The following is a 14,926-nucleotide window of genomic DNA, read 5'->3' as shown; positions in this document are numbered from 1 at the left end:
AACATCACCAGAAACATCAGATCTACAGATAACAGAATGACACTAAATTCCTATCTTTCAATAATCAATCTGAATGCAAACAGACAAAAGGCTCCAATCAAAATACACAGGGTAGCAGAATGGATTAAAAAACCAAGATCCATCCATACGCTGCATACAAGAGACTCATTTTAGACCTAAGAACACCTGCAGATTGAAAGTAGGGGGATGGAGGGGTGCCTGGGTGGCGCAGTTGGTTAAGCGTCCGACTTCAGCCAGGTCACGATCTCGCGGTCCGGGAGTTCGAGCCCTGCGTCAGGCTCTGCGCTGATGGCTCGGAGCCTGGAGCCTGTTTCCGATTCTGTGTCTCCCTCTCTCTCTGCCCCTCCCCCGTTCAGGCTCTGTCTCTCTCTGTCCCAAAAAATAAAAATAAAAAACGTTGAAAAAAAAAAAAAGAAAGTAGGGGGATGGAGAACCTCTATCTATCTATCTATCTATCTATCTATCTAGATGGAGAACCATCTATCTTGCTAAAAGAGGCCAAAGGAAAGCCAGACTAGCCATATTTATATCAGATAAACTAGATTTTAAAACAAAGACTATACCAAGAGATAAGGAAGGGCATTATCATAATTAAGGGATCTATCCATCAAGAAGATCCAACAATTGTAAATATTTATGCCCCCAACTTGGAAGCACCCAAATATATAAAGCAATTAATCACAAACATAAAGAGACTCAGTGGTAATAATACCATTAATAGTAGGAGATTTAATATTCCACATACAACAATGGACAGATCATCTAAGCAGAAAATAAAAAAGGAAACAACAGCTTTTAGTGACTCACTGGACTGGATGGACTTAACAGATATATTCAGAACATTCACCTTAAAGCAGCAGAATAATATTCTTCTCAAGTGCACATGGAACATTCTCCAAAACTGATCACAAACTGGGTCACAAGTCAGCCCTCAATAGGTACAAAATGACTGAAATCATACCATGCATATTTTCAGCTCACAACGCTATGAAACTTGAATTCGGCCACATGAAAATATTTGGACATCCTAGTAAAGAATGAATGGTTAACCAGGAAATTAAAGAATCAATAAAAAAATACATGGACACAAATGAAAATGAAAATACGACAGTCCAAACCTTTTGGGATGCAGCAAAGGCAGTCCTAAGAGGAAAGTACACTGCAGTTCAGGCCTAATCTCAAGAAGCTTTTAAGAAAGGTCCCAAATATTCAACCTAACCTTACACTTAAAGGAGCTAGAAAAGGAGAAGCAAATAAAGCCCAATGCCAGAAGAAGGGAAATAATAAAGATTAGAGCAGAAATAAACAATACAGAAACAAACAAAGAAACAGTAGAACAGATCAATGAAACTAAAAGCTGGTTCTTTGAAGGAATAAACAAAATTGATAACCCCCTAGCCAGACTTATCAACAAGAAGACATGACCCAAATAGATAAAATCACGAATGAAAGAGAAGAGATCACAACCAATACCACAGAAATACAAACAATTCTAAGATAATACTACGAAAAATTATATGGCAACAAACTGGGCAATCTGGAAGAAATGGACAAATTCCTAGACACTCACCTACTACCAAACCTGAACCAGGAAGAAAAGAAAAAATTGAACAGACTCATAACCAGCAAAGAAATTGAATCAGTTATCAAAAATCTTCCAACAAATAAGAGTCCTAGGCCAGACGGCTTCCCAGGGGAATTCTACCAGACATTTAAAGAAGAATTAATACCTCTTCTTCTCAAACTGTTGCAAAAAAATAGAAATGAAAGGAAAGCTTCCAAACTCATTCTATTAAGCCAGCATTACCTTGATTCCAAAGCCAGAGACTCCATTAAAAGGAGAATTACAGGTCAATATCCCTGATGAACCTGGATGCAAAAATTCTCAACAAGATACTAGCAAATTTAATACAAAAGCACATTAAAAGAATTATTCATCGTGATCAAGTGGGATTTATTCCTGGTTCAATATTTGCAAATCAATCAATGTGATACACTACATTAATAAAAGAAAGGATAAGAACCATAGGATCCTCTCAATAGATACAGGAAAAGCATTTGACAAAATAGAGCATCCTTCCTTGATAAAAATCCTGAAGAAAGTAGGAATAGAAGAAACATACCTCAGCATCATAAAAGCCATAAATGAAAGGCCCACAGCTAATATCATCCTCAATGGGGAAAAACTGAGAGCTTCTCTGTAAGGTCAGGAATATGACAGAGATGTCCACAGTCACCACTGTTGTTCAACATAGTACCAAAAGTCCTACCCTCAGCAATCAGACAGCAAAAAGAAATAAAAGGCATACAAATTGACAAAGAAGTCAAACTTTTACTCTTTGCAGGTGACATGGTACTCTACATGGAAAACCCAAGAGACTCCACCAAAAAATTGCTATTGCTGATACCTGAATTCAGCGAAGTTATAGAATATAAAATCAATGTACAGATATCAGTTGCATTTCTACACACCAATAATGAAGCAGCAGAAAGAGAAATCAAGGAATCAATCCCATTTACAACTGCACCAAAACCCATAAGATACCCAGGAATAAACCTAACCAAAGAGGTAAAATATCTGTGTGCTGAAAACTAAGAAGACACAAAGAAATGGAAAACCATTTCATGCTCCTACATTGGAAGAACAAAATATTGTTAAAATGTCGATACTACCCAAAACAATCTATACATTCAAAGCCATCCCTATCAAAATAACACCAGCATTCTTCACAGAGCTAGAACAAACAATCCTGAAATTTGTATAGAACAAGAAAAGACCCCTAATAGTCAATGTAATGAGAAAAAGAGAGGCAAAGACAGAGGCTTCATAAATCTGGACGGTAAGCTGTAGTACAAAGCTGTAATCAAGAGAGTATGATACAGGCACAAAAACAGACACATAGATCAATGGAACAGAACAGAGAACCCAGAAATGGACTCACAAATGTATAGCCAACTAATCTTCGACAAAGCAGGAAAGAGTATCCAATGGAATAAAGACAATCTCTTTAGTAAATTGTGCTGGGAAAACTGGACAGAGACATGCAGGAGAATAAAACTTTCCCATACCATTCACAAAAATAAATTCAAAATGGATACAAGACTTAAATGTAAGTCAGGAAGCCATCAAAATCCTAGAGGAGAAAACAGACAACAACCTCTTTGACCTTGGCCACAGCAACTTCTTACTTGACACATCTCGGAGGCAAGGGAAACAAGAGCAAAAATGAACTATTAGGACCTCTTCAAGATAAACGCCTTCTGCACAGCAAAGGAAACAATCAGCAAAACTAAAAGGCAACTGAATGAATGGAAGAAGACATTTGCAAATGACATATCTTATAATGGGTTAGTATCCAAAATCTATAAAGAACTTATCAAACTCAACACCCAAAAAATGAATAACCTAATAAAGAAATAGACAAAAGACATGATAGACACTTTCCAAAGAAGACATCTGGATGGCTAACAGACACACAAAAAGATGCTCCCTATCATTCATCATCAGGAAATACAAATCAAAACCACAATGAGATACCACCTCACCCCTGTCAGAATGGCTAAAATTAACACCTCAGGAAACAACAGATGTTGGCAAAGATGCAGAGAAAGGAGAACCCTTTTGCACTGTTGGTGGCAATTGCAAACTCTGCAAAACAGTATGGAGGTTCCTCAAAAGCTAAAAACAGAACTATGCTATGACCTAGCAAATGTACTGCCAGGTATTTATGCAAAGGATACAGGAGTGCTGATTCGAAGAGGCACATGCACCTGAATGTTTTTATAGCAGAACATACTGGGGTTTGCTGGAGGGGAGATGGGAGGGATGGGCTAAATGGGTTGATGGGTATTAGGCACTTGTTGGGATGAGCAGTGGTTGTTATAATAATAAGTGATGAACCACTATTACTACCCTGTATGTCAACTAACTTGAATTTAAATAAATAAAATTTAAAAATACTTTAATAAAATTATACATTGCATCACAAATCATTCAGCACATGAAATGTGGTAAGATGATCAAGGTCACCACAAACTGCAGATAGAAAAAGGAACCAAGAAGGCCTTATGTCATAGCCAAATGAATGTGTAAAGTTGTTGCTTTAAGGATCAGGAACACTTTACTGATGAATAGAGGACAGATTTCATGTTTATTGTGCTCATTTCTTCCCCCTTCCAGTGAATCTAGATTCACTTGTCCCTCACTAAGTTCCTTAGTTTCTCTATTCTTTTCCCCCCTTGTCTATAATATCTATGATGGGGGCAGAAAGAGGGAACAAGTGTAGTGGGGGTGACCAGATACTATGTAAGATCTTTTTCAATCTAGATCTAATAATAAATGATTTATAAATAAATAAAATTATACACAAAAATTCCTTTTAGTTTCTAGGACAGTCTTTTCTCTTTGAACCACTAAGAAATGGCCAATATGAAGAATTAACTGGATATTCAATAATGCTGATTCAAATATTGCTGATCACCACTGAAGTATACATATTTTCCAGGTGTTCAAAATGCGGAAGAATGGGTATGTTGTCAACTAATGTGATAGAAAAAAATTAATTAGGAAAGTTAGAAACAATAGCATTAAAACAATTAGGCTTAGAGAAAAAACTGATGATATATTACAATGTAGCAATCAATTTTTAACATATCTTCAATGTTAATTACTTACAAATATATTTTGTCAAGTGAAATTAGCCTATTTGCACCTGACCACATATAAGGAGAGCTGTCTAGATAGGAAAGGCGCTTTCTTCCAGCTCTACTCTAGAAGACTAAAATATTTAATAATGTTTCTAATAAAATTTCAGAAAATCATCTTCCTGCTACACTAACAGCATCTAGAAAAAGCTGTGTTTACGCAGATTGTATCTAGCTCAGTCCCTATTCACTGGTCTCATTAACATGTCACCTACAGACAAGTTGCTCAGGAAGTTCAGGATGGTTTAACATAGACCAGCCACATACGAGGCTATTTTCTCAGCGGCTTAGGGAGAGGAATCAGCCAGGGTGAACCTCACACAGGAGTACCAAATTTTCAAGGTGCCTCTGACAGATTAACATTCTGATTTTTCTGTTCACTTGAGTTACTACACACCAAGCTCTTCCCTACGTGTTCCCTTGTAATAAGAGGAGGGTCCAGGAGGGCAAGAGGCTTATAAACAGGATGAGAGGACAGGACAAGAAACTTTCTGGAATGTGTTCTCCTGAAAAGGGAAATTCAGACTATCATTAGACAGATTTCTCACCTTAGTCTTACTTAGGGATTACTCCCAAGATTCTTGAATCCTTCTAGCAGAAGAAATCTCCTTGAGGACAGACTGATCCTATCTTACACAATTTTCTGTCATTCCTAACTTCTGGGCACAGGACATGGACTGAAATGCCCTATTGCCTTAAATATTTTTTGAATGAGTTATGAATGGTTTTGAAATGAACAAAATTGAAAGTGACTTAACTGGACATAAATGTTTAATAGTATACTTAATTACAAGAGAGTAGAGAAAATAATCTATTTTTCATTCAAGACTTTTCCTGTATGAAAGCACAGCCAGGTGAGGGGATCCAAACATGTCTCATGATTTTTCAACAGTGGCCACCAAAATGATTTACAGTCCTATTTAAAAAAACTCCAGGATCTTAAAATCTAGGGCTAAAAGATAAAAAATATTCACTCTTTAATAAAATGTCCACTGGTAGGCAAAAAAGCGTAATGAAATGAAGCCCTTTGACATGGGAGAAGTTTACTAATAAAACACTGTGGCTATTAAGGATCCATTCTTTTAGGACGAGTGGAGTCACTGGCAAATTCTAGGCTCAGAAACCATGTAATCCTGCTGTGTTAGACAGAATTCCTGTGAGGAGTCCTGGTAATTTCATGAGATCTCGAGAGTCTAGGGAAAATAGAGCAAAATGACTGGGTATGTACCTTGCATTCACACCCAAGGAGGTATTTCAACTAAATAGCATCATTACTGCCTCATCCATTCAGTGGTTCCAGGAACTCTGTCACACATTAACAGTTCCCAGAACCACCCAATAGAATAGGGAGAATTAGTAGTATTTTGTAGAAGAAACTGAAACATCAACTAGTTATGAAATTTGTTCAAGTTTATAGAACTAGGAGGTGATAAAACTACAGAATCAAACACTACATTATCTGGCCCTAAACCTTGTTTTCTTTTTTATTTGTTTCTGGTTTTGTTTTTTAACTCACGCATTTCTGAAAGGGATAAGTGAATCCATCATATCTATCATTTAACCTTTGTGAGGGTAATGGAAGAAGCTGAACACCTTTTTTTAACTTTAATAAACAATTTTAACGCTGTGCAATTTTAAAAGAAGGGGAAATGGTCTAGGAGACCACAGACTTACAAGGTCAAATTCTTATGTTATTGTACAAGCATAAAAAAGATTTTCTAAAATTTATTAACTATAGGCATCCAATAAGCTTCTAACATAGTTAAGGGGTTTACTCTAGCACTTTAATGACTTCATGTGTATTTTATAGCTATTTTATAAAGGGATAGTTTAATAAAATTCTTGGCTCCTACAAATTCCAATTTCTCGATCCAATTTTACTGCATTTCGCACATCATCTCCATAGCACTGTATCAATAGTTTTCAGTGCACAAGATTAAATATATAGAACTGCAAAGAGGAACTTGTCAACCTCAAGGAATATTTTATTGATCATGTGGGAAGAGAAGCACTGAATTAGAGTTCCTTGCTTATAATGAACTTCAATACCTCCAGTTTCCAAAACAAAAAGAGCCAGGAAAACAGAAGAGTTTCTAATACTAGCTGTATCTCAGTTTCACTAGATACATTTTTTGAGTTTATGCTATTTGAGTTTATAACCAAATCTGCTTATCCCTTGACTTTAGGACCTGGGTTTCAGAGTGGGTTCACAATTTTTAAACAGAGTTTAGGGGATCACCACTTTACAGTAGAGGGCCTCATGGACTTGGCTTGAAGCTATGTATGCTTGGTAGGCACCTTATGTTTACTTGGTAATAATAGATTTTTATGAGGGCTAGAGCAGATGATGAAATTATGGGTGGTGAGGGAAAGCAAGGGGCCAAGGCACCTGATGAGTTTGCCACTAAATGTTCTGTTCCTTCATGTTGCCTTTCTTGATGTTTACTCTTCCAATTAAATGACACTCCAGTTAGGATCTATGTCGACTTTTTCTATTCCCACTTTTCTAATTTCCTTCAAGAGGACATCTCAAATATCTTACCACTCAACATTAATCCTTTATGAAAACCATACACAGTCTTCCCACGAAAAATATTCCTATACTTACGCTTCCCCTTCACAAATCTGAAATCAGGACCACTGCTCCTACAGCCTCACAAACTGGGCCTCTGTCATCACTGACCCACCACCTTTGTCCACTCTATCCGGCCTTGTGTCTCTTTTCTGTTGGATCCTCAAGGTCATATTTCACAGGAAGATATTTTGGATTTGTGTGGAGTACCTGAGCTACTAAGTCTTGCAGACCAGGAGGGCAGTTTGGCACAGGAACTGGCTCTGGCACCCATGCTGTTGGAGCAGACTCATTTCACACTGGACATCTGCCAGGCTGGTGCTGTATAGAATGGATGCCACCAGTTGGCTGGTACAAGGGGAAGGCACTGCGCTGATGTAGACACCAGTATCCCATTAGCAAGCCTCCTGGGTAGTATGCGAGAGGAGGCACAGTAGGTGCTGGGGGCCCTGTGTTCAAAAACAAATGAAAAAATTACATGACTGTAACTACAATATACTGAAACTTAGCATAAATTTTTACACGGATGTTACATGGGTCACATGGAGGCTTCCTAGAAAGAGTCAGAGCTTCTATTTTCGGAGGGAAAGGAATACCACATCCCAAAAACGTAGTAGGGGGATTTCCAGATTACTAACTCATTGAATCCTCTTAAGCTTTATGAGATAGTCATGCTCACTTCACAAGAGCAACAACTAAGGTTGAAGAGAGGAGGTAATTTGATAGCCTCTCTAGGCCCATCTCATCAGGCTGCTGCAGGGTTAGCACAGGATGTGGCTTAAAGTGAGCTCTGCACAAAGTTCTATTTTTATACTCTTCATACTATTGTTAAGTTTATATAGATAAAGCAAGTGGTAACACTGCGATTTGAAATCACATCTTGACTTCAAAATGGTGATCTGAAGACTATGCTACATTGCTGCTGACCCCGTCACTTCTTTATATCCTCACCATCTGGTTCTCACACTGATTTCCTCCCAACGGGGGGTCTGTTAAATTCTAACTTGGTCAATGTAAGTAAGGTCACAGTCAAGGAAACCAGATTTCTTTAAAGAGTCACAATACTTAAGAAGAGAAGCACTCGAAATCATGAATTGGCAGGAGGGTACCATCAAGGTAGGACTTTAGATTTTGCTGCTTTTATCAAATGTCTCTTAAAAGAAGCAATAATACCACACCCCTCCCTCAGCCAGGATGGATCAGTGCAGGCCTAGTAAGGAGGCTGATCTCCTGCCCAGCAGTGACAAGGATCTTATTTCTAGAATGAAATAACATCTCTGCAATCATCTCGTAGTTTTTTTCTTTTTTTCAAACTGTGAACTTTTGCCTCTTCTTTATACTTACTGGTACGAAGCCTCATCCAGTTGGGTTTACTGTAGTAACTTCTCAACTAGTTTCCCTTTTCTTGCTTTCTCTCTGTTCCAGTGTTTCCTTCACACTGGCCCCAAGAGCTATCTTATCAAACATCCAATCACTTACTCACTGGACATTTATTGAGTGCCCTTTAGGCACCAGACCATGTGCCAGAAGCTGGGAAGAAAATGATGAAAAAACAAACTCAAGTATCTGCTTTAAAGTCTTCTTTTAAAAGTCTATTTATGGGGCGCAGTCGGTTGAGCATCCGACCTCAGCCAGGTCACGATCTCCCGGTCCGTGGGTTTGAGCCCCGCGTCAGGCTCTGGGCTGATGGCTCAGAGCCTGGAGCCTGTTTCCAGATTCTGTGTCTCCCTCTCTCTCTGACCCTCCCCCGTTCATGCTCTGTCTCTCTCTGTCCCAAAAATAAATAAACGTTGAAAAACAATTTTTTTTAAAAGTCTATTTATTTATTTTGAGAGAGTGTGTGCGCACAGAAGGGGCAGAGAGAGAGAGAGAGAGAGAGAGAGGGAGAGAGAGCGCACGCGCGCGAGAGCACATCCCAAGTAGGATCCGCACTGTCAGCACAGAGCCTGATGCAGGGCTCGATCCCACAAACCGAGAGATCATGACCTGAGCAGAAGTCCAACACTTCACTGACTGAGCCACCCAGGCGCCCCTAAAATCTTGATGTCCCACTTCGGTGGCTCAGTTAAGCACCTACTTCAGCTCAGGCTGTGATTTCACAGTTCCTGAGTTTGAGTCCCACATTGGGTGAGCTCGAGCCCCGTTTTGGGTGAACACAAGCCCCACTTCGGGTGAGCTCTGCTTCTCCCTCTCTCTCTGCTCCTTGTGGGATTCTCTTTCTCTCTCTGCCCCTCACTCACTTGTGCCCTCTCCCCCCACCAAAAAAAAAAAAAAAGTCTTGATGTCCTGTTAAAAAGCATCTACAGGCTCTCAAAGGCTCCAGGATAAGATCCAAACTACTTAATCAGCACTGGAAACCGGTCACCCCCACCTCCGCACTTCTGCCTTTTGATCCAGCCAGCCTTCCTCAAGCCCCAACCACACCACTAGGCCTTCATGACCTGGTGTTTTTGGACAGGCTTTTCTTTCTCCCAGACATTCTCCCTTCCCCACCTATTTTTTGATTAAGAAACTCCCTACCATGCCAATAAAACTTGACTTCCTCAGTTAGGCCTTCCCTTTAACCCCACAGTCAGTCACTCTGTCTTCTGGGTCCCTACAACATTCTCTTCACATTTCCATAACAGCATGCGGAATACCATTAATGTTTGTACAACTTCCTACTCCAAGCGATGTAAAGGCAGGAATGTTCTACTTGACATCTAGTAAAGTATTTGGTATCCAGTAGGTACTCAATATTTATTTATTGAAACAATAAAGTAATTAGCTAAATGAGCAACTTAACTCTTAGTGTCATTTTCTACAGGGGTGAAGAGATTCTTTCTGGAGATTTAACTTACCAGGTATAAAATGAGAATTCTATTCTGGAGGGTCATCAGGTATTGTAACTGGTGAATTCAAACGGCATCTGTGGTTAGGAGCAGCATGAGGTACTGGATCCAAGGACTTTGTTTTATTGTCAGTGTCATCCATCGGTTCATCAGTGTTTGTGAAGACCAGCCTTGGAGGAAGAGGTCATGCCCAACTGAGAAATGGAATGATGTATTATTGAAAATACTATTTTTTTCTTAGTGGTTTGCTAAAACATCTGTGTACGTGATCATTGTTAAATATACTACTCTATTTCTTACAACATACACGATACATGCATATGATATAGTAGGCGTGAATTCACATATATGGTAAATTGTTAGGCTGAACACAGAGTAAAAAACTATGGCTGAGTAATTATACTGTGCTTGTGATTAAACCAATGAACTCTCAGGCTGGCAGTTCGGCTGCCCTGATACTGACTTTTATTTACATAGACAAATTCCTTCCAACATAGCAGAAATTGTTGTCCTATGATGTAGTATTGAGAGCATGCCATATGTGGAGTGAATCTGATTTTTTTCCCCACATCCTCTTTGAAAAGTGGCTGTGTCAGAGTAAATCCAAAACAAAACAACACAAATACTTAATGGTTTTAAAAGCGGTTTGCCATTCATAACTCACTTAGAGGTGATTTAGATCACTTCCCCAGTGACTCCTATTTTGACTTATTCTTCCTAAAACAACCTATGTCACTGTAATTACTGAAAGGAAGGTGTTGAGGTCACGTTTCATGTTACACCCTGTCCTTTCATTGAGATTGGAGACACTGCTCCCTGACCTCAGTGTGAGGGACGGCTCAGTTTCTCTGAAAGAACTGGTTGACTTTTAACTCCTAGAAAACATAAGTCCCCTAAATGTAATATTTCTCACCTTACATCATTTGCTAGAAAACTCAGGGCCCACTTTTCAGACCTCTTCCATCATGGAAGCCTTTTTATTACTATCACCTCTTGTGTTAGACTTTTTTCCCTACCCTTAATTTTCCTACCTCATTTTTCTCAAGTATTTTAAGTATCTTTCTTTAGACGCCAACCAATACAAGTCTACTTTAGTCCTTTCTATGCCAAATATAGGAAGATAGGAATGTTCATATTTATAAATGAATGGACACATTTACATTATCCAAATGTTAAACAATAAAAGCAATTTCCAAATGAAACAAACTGAAAGTGCTATTAAGGAAAACAGTCCTATAATTCACATTTAAAACAAGGCATAATACGCGTGCCTGGGTGGCTCAGTTTGTCAAGTGCCTGACTGCGGCTCATGATCTCGCAGTTCATGGGTTTGAGCCCCGTGTCAGGCTCTGTGCTGACAGCTCAGAGCCTGGAGCCTGCTTTGGATTCTGTGTCTCCCTCTCTCCCTGTCCTCCCTGGTTCCTGCTCTGTCTCTCTCAAAAATAAATAAGCATTCAAAAAACAGTTTTTAACAAGGCATAATAAAGTTTGTTCACAAAAGACATGCTGATATTTTTGAAGAATTCTAATGAATACTAAAAAAATAGAATGCTTTAATGCTCTAAGATATTTATACAAATTTATATATTATGTATATACTATTATTTCGTAATACATGTAACAAGTTTTATGATTTTTTTTTTTGTCTCCAGTTACATTTCATACATTTTTTCATTAATCCAACAAATATTTACTGGGCATCTATTGTGTAGGCACTACTATAGATGTTGAAAATACAGTAATAAACCTGAGAAACAGTTGCCCATCATGCTGGAGATTCTAATTTAGTGCCATGAGATTAAAAACACAGTAACAAATATTTCAGTTCAGGTAGCATAGTTATAAAGAAACAAAGTAAACAGTTTAAGAAAAACATGGATGGCAGTCCCAGGAGGTTCAGGGAAAGCCTCTCCCAGGAGGTAACTTTGAACTATTTGAACTACAAAAGGAGGTATTACACTAAAAATGTAGGAAGAGTTGTAGGACAACAGGAAATATGTGCAAAGGCCCTGAGGTGGCACTGAGTTCGGAATACTCAAGGGTGACAAAGAGGTCAGGTATGACTGGGACACAAGGAATGAGGAGAACGGAGGGAAGAGATGGAGACAAGCCTGATCACACCTGAAGGCTGAGGCAAAACATCTGCGATTTGCTGTAACTGCAGCTGGGAAATCCTTGGAGGACTTTCATCAGTGGAGTGACGGGATCTGATTACACTTTATCTTGAGGGGGCAAGAGTGGAAGTACGCAGTGAAGACGGACGGCAGCAGTAATCCAGGTGAGCCCGATGCTGGCTTAGACAGGCAGGTAACACTGGAGAGGGTGAAACGTGGTCAGAAGCAGAACCTGCAGGAGTTTCTGATGCACTAAGAGGAGTCAAGACTGGGTGTCGGTGTTCAGGCCAGGGTACCTGAGTTGATGACAATGCCATTAACTGAACTATAGAGGAAGATGGTAGGGAAAATGGCGGGGACTGGGGAGGTTGGAATCAAAAGTTTAAATTAAGACATGCTTAAGAAAAGGCCAAAAGAAGATAAGTAACAGAAAATGTTGTGTATGTTTGCAAGTGTACTTATTTTTCTATTATGAAAGGTGTTTTTACATCTTAAAAATAGAAATGTTCTGGCTGGGGAGAGACTGACCCTCTCAGGGCTAGCCAATTCTTAGAAATAGCAAAGGGCTCTGACAGGAATATGCCTTGATACAAGCTAACTGCCCCAGAGCTCTACCTACTTCCTTTATCCGGCCCGTCCACCCCAGGAGATAACATTCCCTCACTTTAATCTTCCCGGGGCCAGGACCAGGTAACTAGAAGCTATTCTTTGGCTTAGAGTTTGCCAGAATTATTCAAACCAGCCATTCCTCAGTTGTTTGCCCTGCATTGCCTTGCCCTCACCCCTCCACCATGGTCCTGCCAAACCCCAATAAAGGCCATAATCTAAAGGCTGGCTCTTCTAGCTTCTTCTGCTTCTTCCTGATCACAAGTGGTGTTCCTTCTGTGGCTCTGCATTGTGTCCCATGCCTCTCATTTCTAAGGAAATTGCACCACTACTTTTCTTTCAAAGGCATTAACCTATGTTGTCAGTCATCTTTATAAATTAAGACGAACATAATCTTTTTGCTGGTGGAGCATTTGTGTCACTGTTGATGGCTGCTGACTGATCAGGATGGTCACTGCTGAAGTTGGGGTGGCTGTGGCAATTTCTTAAGATCATGAAGTGTGACCCATCGACTGACTTTTTCTTTCACGAATGATTTCTCTGCAACATGTGATGCTGTTTGATAGCATTTTACCCACAGCAGAACTTCTTTCAAAATTAGTCATTCCTCTCAAATCCTGCCACTGCTTTACCAACTAAGTTTATGTAATATATTTTTTTAAGTTCATTTATTTTTAGTAATCTAAAAATCTAAAAAATCCAACATGGGGCTCAAACTCACGACCCCGAAACCAAACACTGTATGGTCCACTGAGCCAGCCAGGCACCCCTACGTAGTATTTTAAATCCTTTGTCATTTCGGCAGTTTCATGGCATCTTCACCAGTAGATTCCTTCTCAAGCAAAAAAGCAAAGAAACTCATTCATAAGAAGTAACTCGTGTTAAAATTTTAATTCAAATATAGTAATAATTTAAATTCAAATATAATAATGTAATTCAAATACAATAATTTATTTGAATGTTAACTCAAATATAATAATTTATTTGAATATAATTCAAATACAATAATTTAAAAAATGAAACATTATGAGAATTACCAAAATGTGACACAGAGACATAAAATGAGCAAATACTGTTGGGAAAATGGCACAAATAAACTTGCTCAACAATACAGGGTTGCCACAAACCTTTAATTTGTTGGGGGAAAAAAAACAGTATCTGCTAACACAATAAAATGAAGTATGCCTATATATAATCCTGTTCTCCAAAAAAAAATTAAGACCAAAGCACAAAACATATTTATAAGTGAACATTATGAGAATAACTCAGAGTAGGAAACTAGAAGTTGAGATGAAATTTTTAAGAGGGGGAGTGTGCAGATTTAGTTAATTCAATCAGGCAAGGAAAGAAAGTGAGGTTATCATCAAAAAAATGAATTAATAGTATTTCCAGATTTCTGAAGATGATGACAAATAACTAGAACAATACTAACCAAGGCTGTAGTTTAGTGAATGCACAGCAAGGGTCAGGTAAATGGCCAAGCAATTTGCATATTATCTCTATAACATATCTGTAAGGTACAAACTATTATCCCAGTTTTATAGATGACAAAACAGACTCAGAGCAATGAAACAAATTAACGATGTGCTTATTAAGTGATCAAGCTCACTAAAGTCAATTCCTTCTGAATCCAAAGCCTATGTTCTTTCCACTATGGCATCTTGTGGATCAGAATTTAGAATGTGGTCATTTGTGCTGTTCAAGCAAAGTGGAAAGTCACTGATGTAGAACAGGTCAAGGAAGAGCATGTGAGTGATCATTATGAACACTGAGTTGACTCAAGAATGTTGTCATGAGGTAAGCTAGTATACAGATTCTCAGTCCCAATGTTGTCCCCTAAGTATGGAACAAAGAGACCCACTAGGCTTGGACCATCGCCACTGTCCCTTAAGCCTAAGTTACTAATACGGTGTCTCAAGAGGTACAAAAGGATTCTGCAGCACACCAAAAAGATGAAGTGTGCAACTGTTGGCCAGCCAAAGGAATTCAGGACATTGGTCCTACCCTCCAATGATAGGAATCCCTGGGATTTAGAAAAACAATCATACCCTTCTAGAACCTTCATTCCTGGACATCCC

The 14,926-nt window shown here is 38.9% G+C and overlaps 1 protein-coding gene and 1 pseudogene across 2 annotated transcripts in view; both read right to left on the bottom strand.

The window, feature by feature from the left end:
* Positions 1–10,270, bottom strand: part of LOC101086498 — a 57,090-nt pseudogene extending 46,820 nt beyond the window's left edge.
* The window catches only part of PLSCR4 (phospholipid scramblase 4), a 135,492-nt gene that overhangs the window by 105,543 nt on the left and 15,023 nt on the right, over positions 1–14,926 (bottom strand). The window lies entirely within an intron of this gene.

Source organism: Felis catus, chromosome C2, assembly GCF_018350175.1.
Source record: "Felis catus isolate Fca126 chromosome C2, F.catus_Fca126_mat1.0, whole genome shotgun sequence".
In the NCBI taxonomy this organism is placed as follows: Eukaryota; Metazoa; Chordata; class Mammalia; order Carnivora; family Felidae; genus Felis; species Felis catus.
The sequence above is the reverse complement of the archived record's forward strand: the minus strand, read 5'-3'. Positions and strand labels throughout refer to the sequence as shown.